This window comes from Panulirus ornatus, chromosome 1 (assembly GCF_036320965.1).
Source record: "Panulirus ornatus isolate Po-2019 chromosome 1, ASM3632096v1, whole genome shotgun sequence".
NCBI classification, from domain to species: Eukaryota; Metazoa; Arthropoda; class Malacostraca; order Decapoda; family Palinuridae; genus Panulirus; species Panulirus ornatus.
In genome coordinates, this window is record NC_092224.1 from 55828721 (window position 1) to 55841742 (window position 13022).

The 13022-nt window shown below is 48.0% G+C and overlaps 1 protein-coding gene across 1 annotated transcript in view; it reads right to left on the bottom strand.

The window, feature by feature from the left end:
- LOC139749104 (uncharacterized) overlaps positions 1-13022 on the bottom strand; it is a 593058-nt gene that overhangs the window by 249863 nt on the left and 330173 nt on the right.

A 13022-nucleotide genomic window follows, 5' to 3' on the forward strand; every position in this document is an offset into this window, starting at 1 on the left:
GACAAACTTATTCCTCTGTAGTTCGAACACTCACCTTTATCCCCCTTGTCTTTATACAGTGGCCCTGTACATGCATTCCACCAATCCTCAGGTACCTCACCATGATTCCATACGTACAGTGAAAATCTCTACCAGCCAATCAACAACAGAAATGGCATTATAGACAGTGCAGTATTGACAGTGGGACGATCAGAGTATAGACAGTGGGACGATTAGAGTATTGACAGTGGGACGCTCAAAGTATTGAAATCGAACGCCCATGAGTGTTGCTAAGGTCATCCCACTGAAATATTTTCCAGAAATTGTCTATTCAAAGAATACCCAACTAGGTTAAAAGCATGATTAACTGTCATTAGGTGAGCATTGAGATTTGCGTATGCGAAGTTCTCCAGTGCAGTGTAACGGTGAGGAAGGAAAGAGTGTAATCACTTAAAGGCAACACTGCCAGCTGATGTGCCCGCTGCATGTCTGTTCTCTGGACCGTTATTCTTTACCCGAGTGAGGGATAAGTGGAGGGGGAACTGCCCACTGTATATACACAAGTGGAATTTATTTCATACATGACCTTCAGCGCGACGGTGCGACCTTGGTCATGAGGACCTGGCCTTTGACCAGATCATTAAGGGTCAAGTCAAAGAGCAGGATATCATACTCCGAGGGGTCTTTCAGTCATGCTCAGCAGTCGCATTGTCGTGCTCAAGGGTCGCAACGTCGTGCTCAAGGGTCGTTCCGTCGTGCTCAAGAGTCGTGTCGTCGTGCTCAAGGGTCGCACCGTCGTGCTCAAAGGTCGCACCGTCGTGCTCAAGGGTCGTTCCGTCGTGCTGAAGAGTCGTGTCGTCGTGCTCAAGGGTTGCACCGTCGTGCTCAAGGGTCGCACCGTAGTGCTCAAGGGTCGTTCCGTCTTGCTGAAGAGTCGTGTCGTCGTGCTCAAGGGTCGCACCGTCGTGCTCAAGGATCGTACCGTCGTGCTCGAGTCGTGTCGTCGTGCTCAAGAGCCGTTCCCTCGTGTCCAAGAGTCGTAGCGTCGTGCTCAAGAGTCTTACCGTCGTCTGTATGCAGGGCAGCGCACGGTAGGTACGTCCACCTTCACCGCAATACCTCGCACGGCCTTAGAATAAATGATAACAAACGCGTAAAGAAATGATAGTGGTGCCTTCACTCCTGCATCAGTCAGCGCGTAGGATGAATGGTTTACCTGCGGCCGACCTCACAGCACCACCTCTCCCTTAAATCTCAGTGGCCAGGACCAGCGGACGCATGACCTACATCCTCTTCATCGTGTTAAGAGCTTAAGGCCAGAGCTGCCAGGTTGTTGGCGGATACGTGGATATATATTTTTTTCTCTCTCTCTCTCTCAACCCCCCCACGGCAGACCAGCGCTTGCTCGTAGGCGGCGCTACAGCCAGCATACGAGAGAGAGAGAGAGAGAGAGAGAGAGAGAGAGAGAGAGAGAGAGAGAGAGAGAGGGAGAAGAGTGAGAAATGGAGGGAACGAGCAGAGGAAGACATTTTGAAAAGAATTCTTTGCCAACAAAATAGAAGGTACCGTAACCCTTCTTGAGACAACACACACACACACACACACACACACACACACACACACACACACACACAGTCCTATCGCGACTGTAAGCCAAATGACAATCGATTTATTGGGATAAACTCCTTCGCCTCCAGTCATCAAAGCCTCGACCTTGGTCGCACGACCAGCGCAAGCCAACACCGGGAGCATCGCCCGTCACTGCCATGAGGGGCGGGTCCGACACCATCTCCACCACTGATACATTCACCAGCACCAACATCGCCAACAGTATCACCAGCTACATCACCAACATACGTAACCAATATCAGCACTTATACAAGACTCCACTAGTATCACCACCATCACCACCACGGCTATCACCAACACCATCACGGCTATCACCAACACCAGAAACATCACTACACTGCTATCACCACCACTGAAGGTGGTAACCAACATCACCACTTATACAAGACTCCACCAGTATCACCACTATCACCAACACCACCACGGCCATCACCATCACCATAAACATCACTAAACTGCTATCACCACCACTGAAGGTGCCTTCTTAAGTAGCATCAACACCACCACGGCTATCACCAACACCACCACGGCTATCACCAACACTACCACGGCTATCACCAGCACCACCACGGCTATCACCAACACTACCACGGCTATCATCAGCACCACCACGGCTATCACCAGCACCACCACGGCTATCACCATCACCACCACGGCTATCACCAGCACCACCACGGCTATCACCAACACCACCACGGCTATCATCAACACCACCACGGCTATCACCAACACCACCACGGCCATCACCAACACCACCACGGCTATCACCATCACCATAAACATCACTAAACTGCTATCACCACCACTGAAGGTGCCTCCTTAAGCAACACCACCAATCGGATCGCCAACTTTAACCCCTTGGCCACAGCGGTACAAACCCTGAGCGCGAGGGTATGATGACCCGGCCCCTAACCTGACCTGGAAGTGTTTTAGCTTTAGAAGCCACACCTTCATACCCCAAGGGTCGTACCGTCGTGTTCAAGGGTCATACCGTCGTGTTCAAGGGTCGTACCGTCGTGTTCAAGGGTCGTACTGTCGTGTTCAAGGGTCGTACCGTCGTTTCAAGGGTCGTACCGTCTTGTTCAAGAGTAGTACGTACCGTCGTTTTCAAGGGTAGTACGTACCGTCGTGTTCAAGGGCTGTATTGTCGTGTTCAAGGGTCGTACCGTCGTGTTCAAGGGTCTTACGTACCGTCGTGGTTAAGGGTCGTACGTACCGTCTTGTTCTAGGATCGTACCGTCGTGTTCAAGGGTAGTACTGTCGTGTTCAAGGGTCGTACCATCAAGAGTCATATAGTACTAAAGGTGGAAACGGAACTGCTGTATCAGTGCCACTGACAACACTGCCAGCATCAGTGAGCACCATGTTGGCACGAGTCACGTGACGCGTTAAGGGTACGTTATCTGTGAAAGCTGTTCACCTTCCTGCCACTCCGTCTGTTCTCTGTTTGTGCAACTGTTCAACTTCCTGCCTCTCCGTCTGTTCTCCGTTTGTGCAGCTGTTCAACTTCCTGCCACTCCGTCTGTTCTCCGTTTGTGCAACTGTTCACCTTCCTGCCACTCCGTCTGTTCTCCGTTTGTGCAGCTGTTCAACTTCCTGCCACTCCGTCTGTTCTCGGTTTGTGCAACTGTTCACCTTCCTGCCACTCCGTCTGTTCTCTGTTTGTGCAACTGTTCAACTTCCTGCCTCTCCGTCTGTTCTCCGTTTGTGCAGCTGTTCAACTTCCTGCCACTCCGTCTGTTCTCCGTTTGTGCAACTGTTCAACTTCCTGCCACTCCGTCTGTTCCCGTTTGTGCAGCTGTTCACTTGTGCTGCTCCCAGAGAAGTGTTCAGCTGCGGTAAATGTTTCCTCTCAGTATCTGTCTCAGGTGTAGCAAGAGAATGTTATCCAGAAAGCGTTGCGTATCTGGATCGCAAGTTTCCCCTCAAGTTATCAAGACAAGAAGAGGTTCCAATCCTCAACTGGTCCGTGGATTCTTCTGATTTGACATCTTACGCTTTTCCTTTGGTCTAGAGCTTAGTATCTTAGCCTCGGCAGCTGATACTTAAGCTCCACATCATACACATTTTAGCAGTTCTTTTGTCTGTGTTTATAACACACAGTTCAGTTCCCTTACATGTTCTTCCTGTTCTCTCATACCTGAATAGGATGTCGTTATCAGTTCTTCACCGTTCATATCGTGTCGTCAGTTCAGTAAACCACTTGTGAAGATATTTTTGTTTGCTGTTTATGATTTAAGTCCCTGTGTGTTGCTACATGTAATTAACGTTACATTATTTAGTAACAAGAGTCAAGGTTGAGGAATTCTTTTAATACGTTTTCTGTTGAGCACATTACCAGGCGGCAGGTCCGTGGAAGTGTGTTCTCAAGAACGTTTTCTGTTGTACTACTTTGTGCACTTGTCCTCTCCATCTCAGTCTGTCTGTGAAGAGTTACATTAACATCAAGACTGTTGACACCATCACCACCATCATAAGCACCATCACTATCACCACTGCGACCCCCACTGACACCACTTTCACCATCATTATCACCACCAGGAAGAGGGATCACTAGTTCGTATACCAACACCCCATTCTCGAGCACCACCCATCAGTACCACACTCACTAGTGGCACCACCATCACCGCCTCCACAGTGGCACCCACCTTCATCAGTCTCACCACTACTACCATTATCACTACCACCACCTGCCCCAGCACCACTGGTACACCACTACCATCACCGCCACCACAGCAGAACTTTTACCATCATCATCATCACCATCATGTATGCCTCTGTTGTCACCATCATCATCATCACCATCACCATCATGTATGCCTGTGTTATCATCATCATCACCATCACCATCATGTATGCCTCTATTGTCACCATCATCATCATCACCATCACCATCATATATGCCTGTGTTATCATCATCATCATCACCATCACCATCATGTATGCCTGTGTTATCACCATCATCATCATCACCATCACCATCATGTATGCCTATGTTGTCACCATGATCATCATCATCATCACCATCATGTATGCCTATGTTGTCACCATCATCATCATCACCATCACCATCATGTATGCCTATGTTGTCACCATGATCATCATCATCATCACCATCATGTATGCCTATGTTGTCACCATCATCATCATCACCATCACCATCATGTATGCCTGTGTTATCACCATTATCATCATCACCACAGCCACAGCACCTGTATCACTATACCACCATCACAGCCAGAGTGTGTATGACCGCCTCACCCCTCGTCTCCAGCTGCCCCAGGCTGTGTGCTCACGCCTGACCCATCCCTGAGCTCTTGGACCTTCCCCCATCACTGACCAACCCAACACAGACATCATGGATACAGTGATCCTCTGATGATCGTCAGTATTTCGACCATCAATCCGACAAGTTAGCTTCCGTGAGGTGATGGATCTCGGATGATGTTCACATTTGGATTGCAAGATTAAAAAAAGTAAAGAAAAAGTTTCTTTGATTTGATGAATTCTTGTTTGTTGAGCAGCTTTCTGAGTGGCTATCAAGCTTGGGCGTTTCTGTGGCGTAATCTTCAGTGTGTTCAGAGCTTATGAGAACGGTAATGAGTGTCTATAATGACGTGATTACAAGGAAAACTGGGAAGTAAAATATTTTTTTTACGACCTTTAAACCACCTGGACCACGACGCTACGGCCCTTCGGTATGGAGACCTGGACTTTTTAACCTGATGACGCTGAGTGGTCAAGGGCCATCCTGACCCTTGAGTACGGACCGTCTTGCTCAAGGCGCTACCAAGTTCCTCTCCTGTGACATGTGTTCCTCTCTCAGAGTAACGACACTGCTTTTGGAACTTTTAGAGTGGAAAAATGTATAATTTGTCTCAAGACTCTCCAACGCTAGAGAAAATAGAACAACTTTAGGGAAAAATTATTTTCCACTAGTTTTAAAAGGGTTCGCGATTACATTATAGGTGGAGTTTGAAGTATCTATGGGCTAAGTTCCAGTATGTTTTTTATATGTTAGCCGAGATGGCTCGGGCTGCTGAAACCCTGATCAAGGCTTTCCCATTAACGTTATATATATATATATATATATATATATATATATATATATATATATATATATATATATATATATATATTTATATATTGTAATACTTAATCGCTGTTTCCCGCGTCAGCGAGGTAGCGCAAAGAAACAGACGAAGAATGGCCTAACCACTTATATATATATATATATATATATATATATATATATATATATATATATATATATATATATATATATATATATATATATATATGTCCATACACGCACATATACATACCTTTACATTTCAACTACCGCCACACAGGAAACAGCGAAATAGCGCCAGGAAAAGACGAAGAAAGGCCACATTCGTTCACACTCAGTCTCTAGCTGTCATGTGTAATGCACCGAAACCACAGCTCCCTTTCTACATCCAGGCCCCACAGATCTTTCCACGGTTTACCCTAGACGCTTCACATGCTCTGGTTCGATCCATTGACAGCACGTCGACCCCGGTATAACACATCGTTCCAATTCACTCTGTTCCTTGCACGCCTTTCACCCTCCTGTATGTTCAGGCCCCGATCGTTCAAAATCTTTTTCACTCCATCCTTCCACCTCCAATTTGGTCTCCCGCTTCTCCTTCTTCCCTCCACCTCTGACACGTATATCCTCATTGTCAGTCTTTCCTCTCTCATTCTTTCCATGTGTCCAAACGATTTCCACATACCTCTTCTGCTCTCTCAACCACAATCTTTTTATAACCACACATCCCTCTTACCCTCTCATTACTTACTCGATCAAACCACCTCACACCACACTTTGTCCTCAAACATCTCATTTCCAGCACATCCACCCTCCTGCGCACAACCCTTCTATAGCTCATGCCTCACAACCATATAACACTGTTGGAACCACTATTCCTTCAAACACCCAATTTTGCTCTCTGAGATAACATTCTCGCCTCCCACACATTCTTCCGAGAACCCCCCCCCCCCCCCACACCACCACCACCACCCTGTGACTCACTTCTGCTTCCATGGTTCCATCCGCTGCCAAGTCCACTCCCAGATACCTAAAACACTTCACTTCCTCCAGTTTTTCTCCATTCAAACTTACCTCCCAATTAACTTGTCCCTCAACCCTACTGAACCTTATAACCTTGCTCTTATTGACATTCCTCTTTTCACACACTTTACCAAACTCAGTCACCAACCTCTGCAGTTTCTCACCCGAATCAGCCACCAGCGCTGTATCATCAGCGAACAACAAATGACTCACTTCCTAAGCCCTCTCATCCTAAAGAGACTGCGTATTTGCAGGGTATATACATACACCCTAGCCTGAGCCAAGTACCCATTTTATTGACCAACTCCTAGGGGTGGATGAACAGCTAGGTTTACTGTGACCGACTGCCGCAACAAGGATTCGAACCTATGCGTTCGACCCTGGGCGGCCCGTGAATGAGTCATGGTCTGGAATGGTAACCGTCTCAGACCAGGACATCAGTCTCAAAATTTCATTTTGAAAATCAATACAACTGGGCGGAGGATTGGTCACTTTCATCTAAGCTGGAGCATCAGCTTGAAGACCAGACTAAAGGCATGTTACTTGGTTCATCCACACGACTACATCAAGCGGCTTTTACAGATTAGACGAGTAACTCTTCCAGGCCTGACCAGCGGCTCTTTTAGACTAGACTAGTTCTTCTTGAAGACTAGACCAGTAACTCTTGAAGACCAGACCAGAAGCCCTGGAAGACCAGACCAGAAGCCCTGGAACACCAGACCAGAAGCTCTGGAAGACTAGACCAGAAGCTCTAGAAGACTAGACCAGAAACTCTGGGAGACGAGACCAGAAGCTCTGGAAGACGAGACCAGAAGCTCTAGAAGACTAGACCAGAAGCTCTGGAAGACTAGACCAGAAGCTCTGGAAGACTAGACCAGAAGCTCTGGAAGACGAGACCAGAAGCTCTGGAAGACGAGACCAGAATTTCTAGAAGATTAGACCAGAAGCTCTGGAAGACTAGACCAGAAGCTCTAGAAGATTAGACCAGAAGCTCTGGAAGACTAGACCAGAAGCTTCTGGAAGACTAGACCAGAAGCTCTTGAAGACTAGACCAGAAGCTCTGGAAGACTAGACCAGTGGCTGTAGAAGACTAGACTAGAGGCCCTTTAAGAATAGACCGGTGGTTCTTGAATTCTAGACCAGTGGCTTTAGTGGCCGAGACCAGAGGCTCTCAGCAGTAACATACGACTATGATCACCTGGAGGGCTAGACCAGTAGCACATAACTCCGTTCATTTTGAAGACCAGGTCAAAGGTACTGCTGATTGTTCGTTTTGATTAGGCCGATAAGACGTTACTTTGATTTAGTGTGAATTGTCCTTATATATTAATCTCTCTCCATTTACTCACTGGCTTCGATAATGTATAAAGTGCTGATTTTCGTACCTCTGACTGTACCTCAAAATAGCCTCAACTGTCTGTGGACGTTTAGTAACCTTGCTTAGGTCAGCTGCCTCAGAATTGTTCGTGGAGAGGACGGACATAATGATTCAAGGTTACACAAGCTGTTCCTTCGTGTGTTTGTGTATACGTGTCGGTATAATTGCGTGAACGTTTGAAACTTTCTAACGTAGTTGTGTTATGGTCAACTTCCTTATATTCATGTGATCTATGGTAGGTGGTGATGGGTATGGTAGCGTGACCTTAATGGTAGATGGTGATGGGTATGGTGGCGTGACCTTAATGGTAGATGGTGATGGGTATGGTAGCATGACCTTAATGGTAGGTGGTGATGGGTATGGTAGCGTGACCTTAATGGTAGATGGTGATGGGTATGGTGGCGTGACCTTAATGGTAGATGGTGATGGGCATGGTAGCGTGACCTTAATGGTAGATGGTGATGGGTATGGTAGCGTGACCTCAATGGTAGATGGTGATGGGTATGGTAGCGTGACCTTAATGGTAGGTGGTGATGGGTATGGTAGCGTGACCTTAATGGTAGGTGGTGATGGGTATGGTGGCGTGACCTTATTCGGCAGGGTGGATGTAGTAGCTGTGTAGCCTTCCGCTTCCTGCTGTCTTGTTCCTGCACCCAGACGTGTCAGTGTAGAAGTAATGTTTATTTCATTTACGATTGAGGTTGAAGGGTAGCGTGTGTACCCCAGGGTTTGATGGTTGGCTACCAAGTCTACCCAGGGGAGTGTTGGCAGGGTTCCAAGTCTACCGCAGGGTAACAGGGTAGCCAAGCTTATTCCAGGTAGTGGTAGCAGGGTAGCCAAGCCTTTATTCCCCATGGTGTGGTAGCAGGGTAGCCAAGCCTTCCCCAGTGTGTGGTAACATGGTAGCCAAGCCTACCCCAGGGTGAAGTAGCATGGTAGCCAAATCTACCTTCTTAGGGGAGCGGGAGTCCCTGAACTTTGCCTGCTGCGGGGAGGGGTGGCTGGTGACTCTAGTCCTGCAAGATTGATTGCTATCGAAGGTGCAACACAGCTGTTGTGGCGTGTACGATACCAGGTTGTGGTAGCAGTGTAACCAAGGCTACTTCAGGGTGTGGTAGCTGAATAGCCAAGCTTGCCGAAGAGTGTGGTAGCAGCTTAACCAAACCTACCTCAGGGTTCGCAACCAGATTAGCCAAATCGACCCCAGGGTATGGTAGTAGAGTAGCCAAGCTTACCGCAGGATGTGGTAGCAGAGTAGCCAAGCCTACTTCACTTTGTGGTAGCAGGGTAGCCAAGCCTATACCAGGGTGTGGTAGTAGAATGGCAAAGCAAAAGGAAATAATGGTTTGGACGCTGGATTAAAAACCTCTGAAACAGTGGTTCCGGATCTTGTTACAGAAAAGTGGCAGCACTTTCGAATCGTACAGTCAAGCCCAGGTAGATTGACCAACGATAAACATTAGGTGATGGAGCATTAGCACAACAAATTTATGCACACTCCTCTGATGTCTACAGTAGCATTGCCCCTCTCGATACTGCGTCTTCGCCCACGTCCGCACCTGCAGGAGCGAGCACTCTGCTACTCCAGCCCTGGGGATATAGCTAGGCCCCTGGCCAAACTCAGGACAGGTAGGTCACACCCACGAACTAGTTACCCATCAAAGAGTTCGCCATTGAACTGAGTCCTCCCCTTACTGAGCTGTATCATAGATCCATCACAGATGGCTATACTTCCACCATCTGGCGCCACGCAGCACTAGTACCAAGACCTTAAAAAAACAGAAAGTTTCCTTCCGTTGATCATCTCAGACCGTAGGGGCTGACCCCTACCTCCTCTAAGGTCATGGAGAGCTTTGTCGTCTCATGTGAGACATGAAGCCTAATATCGACCCGAGACAATATGGGAGCATAAAGAACGCCTCCGCGACCCAATATCTGATGCGCCTCGTTCACGAAATGCTGTCTGATCTTGACGAACCAGGGAAAATGTTTTCATTCATTGTGTTTCATGTTAGGAAAGGCTTCGACTTGATTGATCTCACGATCGTTGGAAGTCGCCTCTTAAGAGATGGGATTCAGGGCCTCCCTAGCCAGATGGTTTGTTGGATTTCTTCAGAACCTCTTCCAAGAATACGCAACACTACTGGACACATGGGTAGTGCAAGCTATACCTCCTGTGGGGCCACCCCATCAAGAAATGATCTGTGGTCTTATCACCTTCTGGGCAATGGTCAGTAGATCTGCACAATACTTAGGAAAACGCATGATCTGACCATCTATGGAACACGCTGAGTCGAACACCTTTCTGAGGAGAGTACCTAGGAGCAACACACAGCAAGCATCGTGTCAACATCGACAAGTGCCAAGTAATGTACGTGCAAAAGCTAAAAAAAAAAAAGTGAAATAAACACTAGTTTTACCAAGTGTAAACCTAGGGGACACTAGCGTCCCAGTGGTAAACAATTGTAAACTTTAGAGTCACCATAAACTCTGACTTGACGTGGGGGGCTGAACACACAGACATCTCAACTGCTCCACACCGTGCTACCTCCACCTGCTGGAGCTGCAAGATGCCCCCATCCGACCAACATTACACACGACCTACCCTGGAGTATTGCTGCCCACTGCTTCAGGCGGGGCTCTGCCCACGAGCCTCAGTCGATCGAGGCGAGTACAGAGGAGAGTGCCCTGAAGATCTGCTATGAGTACGTAGAAAAGTTATGAAGAAGCCTTCACCGAGTCTCCTTCATCACACACACACACTGTCGCAACGGAGGGAGGAGCTGACCTTGGCGTTTGTGAAGGGACTGGTCAGTGACGGTAGGCACAGAGACCTTCGACCTCCTGCACACAGTGAGATGAGCACAAGAACAACACGTGGCATTGACCCACTGCAGCAGTTCACACGTGGCGCACGTGTAAAGAGGTCGTGTATCCAGTACGTGACAGGATTCGTTAACTCCAGCGGTTCATAACGTTAGTGAGGAAGAAAATGTTGGACATGGCTTCTGATCTTACGGTGGAAATCCTTATCATTTTCCTCTGCTATTATGAACCATGTTGTTCTGTGTTATAACAAAAGACCCTTTTAACTATTTTTTGAATGATGGTACATATGGTAGCAGAGTACCCAAGCCTATCCCAGGGTGTGGTAGTAATGAACCCAAGCCTACCTCAGGGTGTGGTAGTAATGAACCCAAGCCTACCCCAGGGTGTGGTTGCAGGGTAGCCAAGCCTACCCCAGGGTGTGGTAACAGGGTAGCCAAGCCTACCCCAGGGTGTGGTCACAGGGTAGCCAAGCCTACCCCAGGGTATGGTAGCAGGGTAGCCAAGCCTACCCCAGGGTGTGGTAGCATGGTAACCAAGCCTACCCAAGGGTGTAGTAGCAGGGTAGCCAAGCCTACCCCAGGGTGTGGTAGCATGGTAACCAAGCCTACCCCAGGGTGTGGTAGCATGGTAGCCAAGCCTACCCCAGGGTGTGGTAGCATGGTAGCCAAGCCTACCCCAGGGTGTGGTAGCATGGTAGCCAAGCCTACCCCTGAGGGAAGTAGGAGTCCCTGAACTTTGCCTGCCTGGGGGGTTGGTGTTTGGCGACTCCAGTCCTGCAAAATTTATTCATTTCAACGGTGCCGCACAGCTCTTGTGTGTATGATCAATTCCATGAGGATGGTGCGGTGATGGTGATAACAGATAGATAGATAGATAGATAGATAAATAGTTTGATAAATTGGTAGCGTGGTAGAGAGAATGATAGATATACATAGATACACAGATAGATAGATAGATAGATAGATAGATATAGATGATTTTGTGACTAGATCCTAATCAGTTCTTTGATATTCTTTCGAAAATTGAACTTAGTTTCTTTTATGAAAGTATTCTTCATCTTAAGTTTATATATCACGTCTGCTAATGATAATACCAAAGTGGCCCACTATTTTCTTCTTCGTTCTCAGTTTTCATCGTCGTACCATTAACTGTGTTCAGTTATCTGTATTCTTTGTAACTTTATGAATAACTGGACGTGATACCATTTGATGAGGTCTTCCACAGCTGTAGCCTAGTGGCCTGGCTTCAGTCCTGGGTTGTCGTATGTAGGCTTAGAAATGTCTCTCAAAATACCATTGTAATAGACACATTTTGAAGGATTTTAGAGACCATTGGGTTGGCCAGAATGAAAACCTCTGGGATCTCCTTCCTTCTATCTTCTCTTTCCTTCTATTTTTCCTCGCCGACGTCCTCCCCCTCCCTCCTGCTGCTGCTGATCGTACCGCGCCTCCAAGGACCCTCCATCAAACTCCCTCACAACTTCTTCATCTCCGCCTCCCAAAAACTCGTCCCTCCAATCAGCAAGTTGAGAAGTATGGTTGTATCTCCAGCCACCTGGGCTATTACCTGATTACCACTTTGAACACGACGGTACGACCCTTGAACACGGTGGGACGACCCTTGAACACGGCGGTACGACCCTTGAACACGGTGGAACGACCCTTGAACACGACGGTACGACCCTTGAACACGGTGGGACGACCCTTGAACACGACGGTACGACCCTTGAACACGGTGGGACGACCCTTGAACACGACGGTACGACTCCACCATGACGGTACGATCCTTGACCACGACAGTACGACCCTTGAATACGACGGTACGTCCCTTGAACACGGCGGTACGACCCTTTATCACGACGTTACGACCCTTGAACACGACGGTACGACCCTTGAACGCGGCAATACTACCCTTGAACACGACGGTACGACTCTTGAACACGACGATGCGACCCTTGAACACGACGGTACCTACGACCCTTGAGCACGACGTTACGACCCTTGAACACGACGGTACGACCATCGAACACGGCGACACTGCCCTTGAACACGACGGTACGACTCTTGAACACGACGATACTATCCTTGAACACGACGGTACGACCCTTGAACA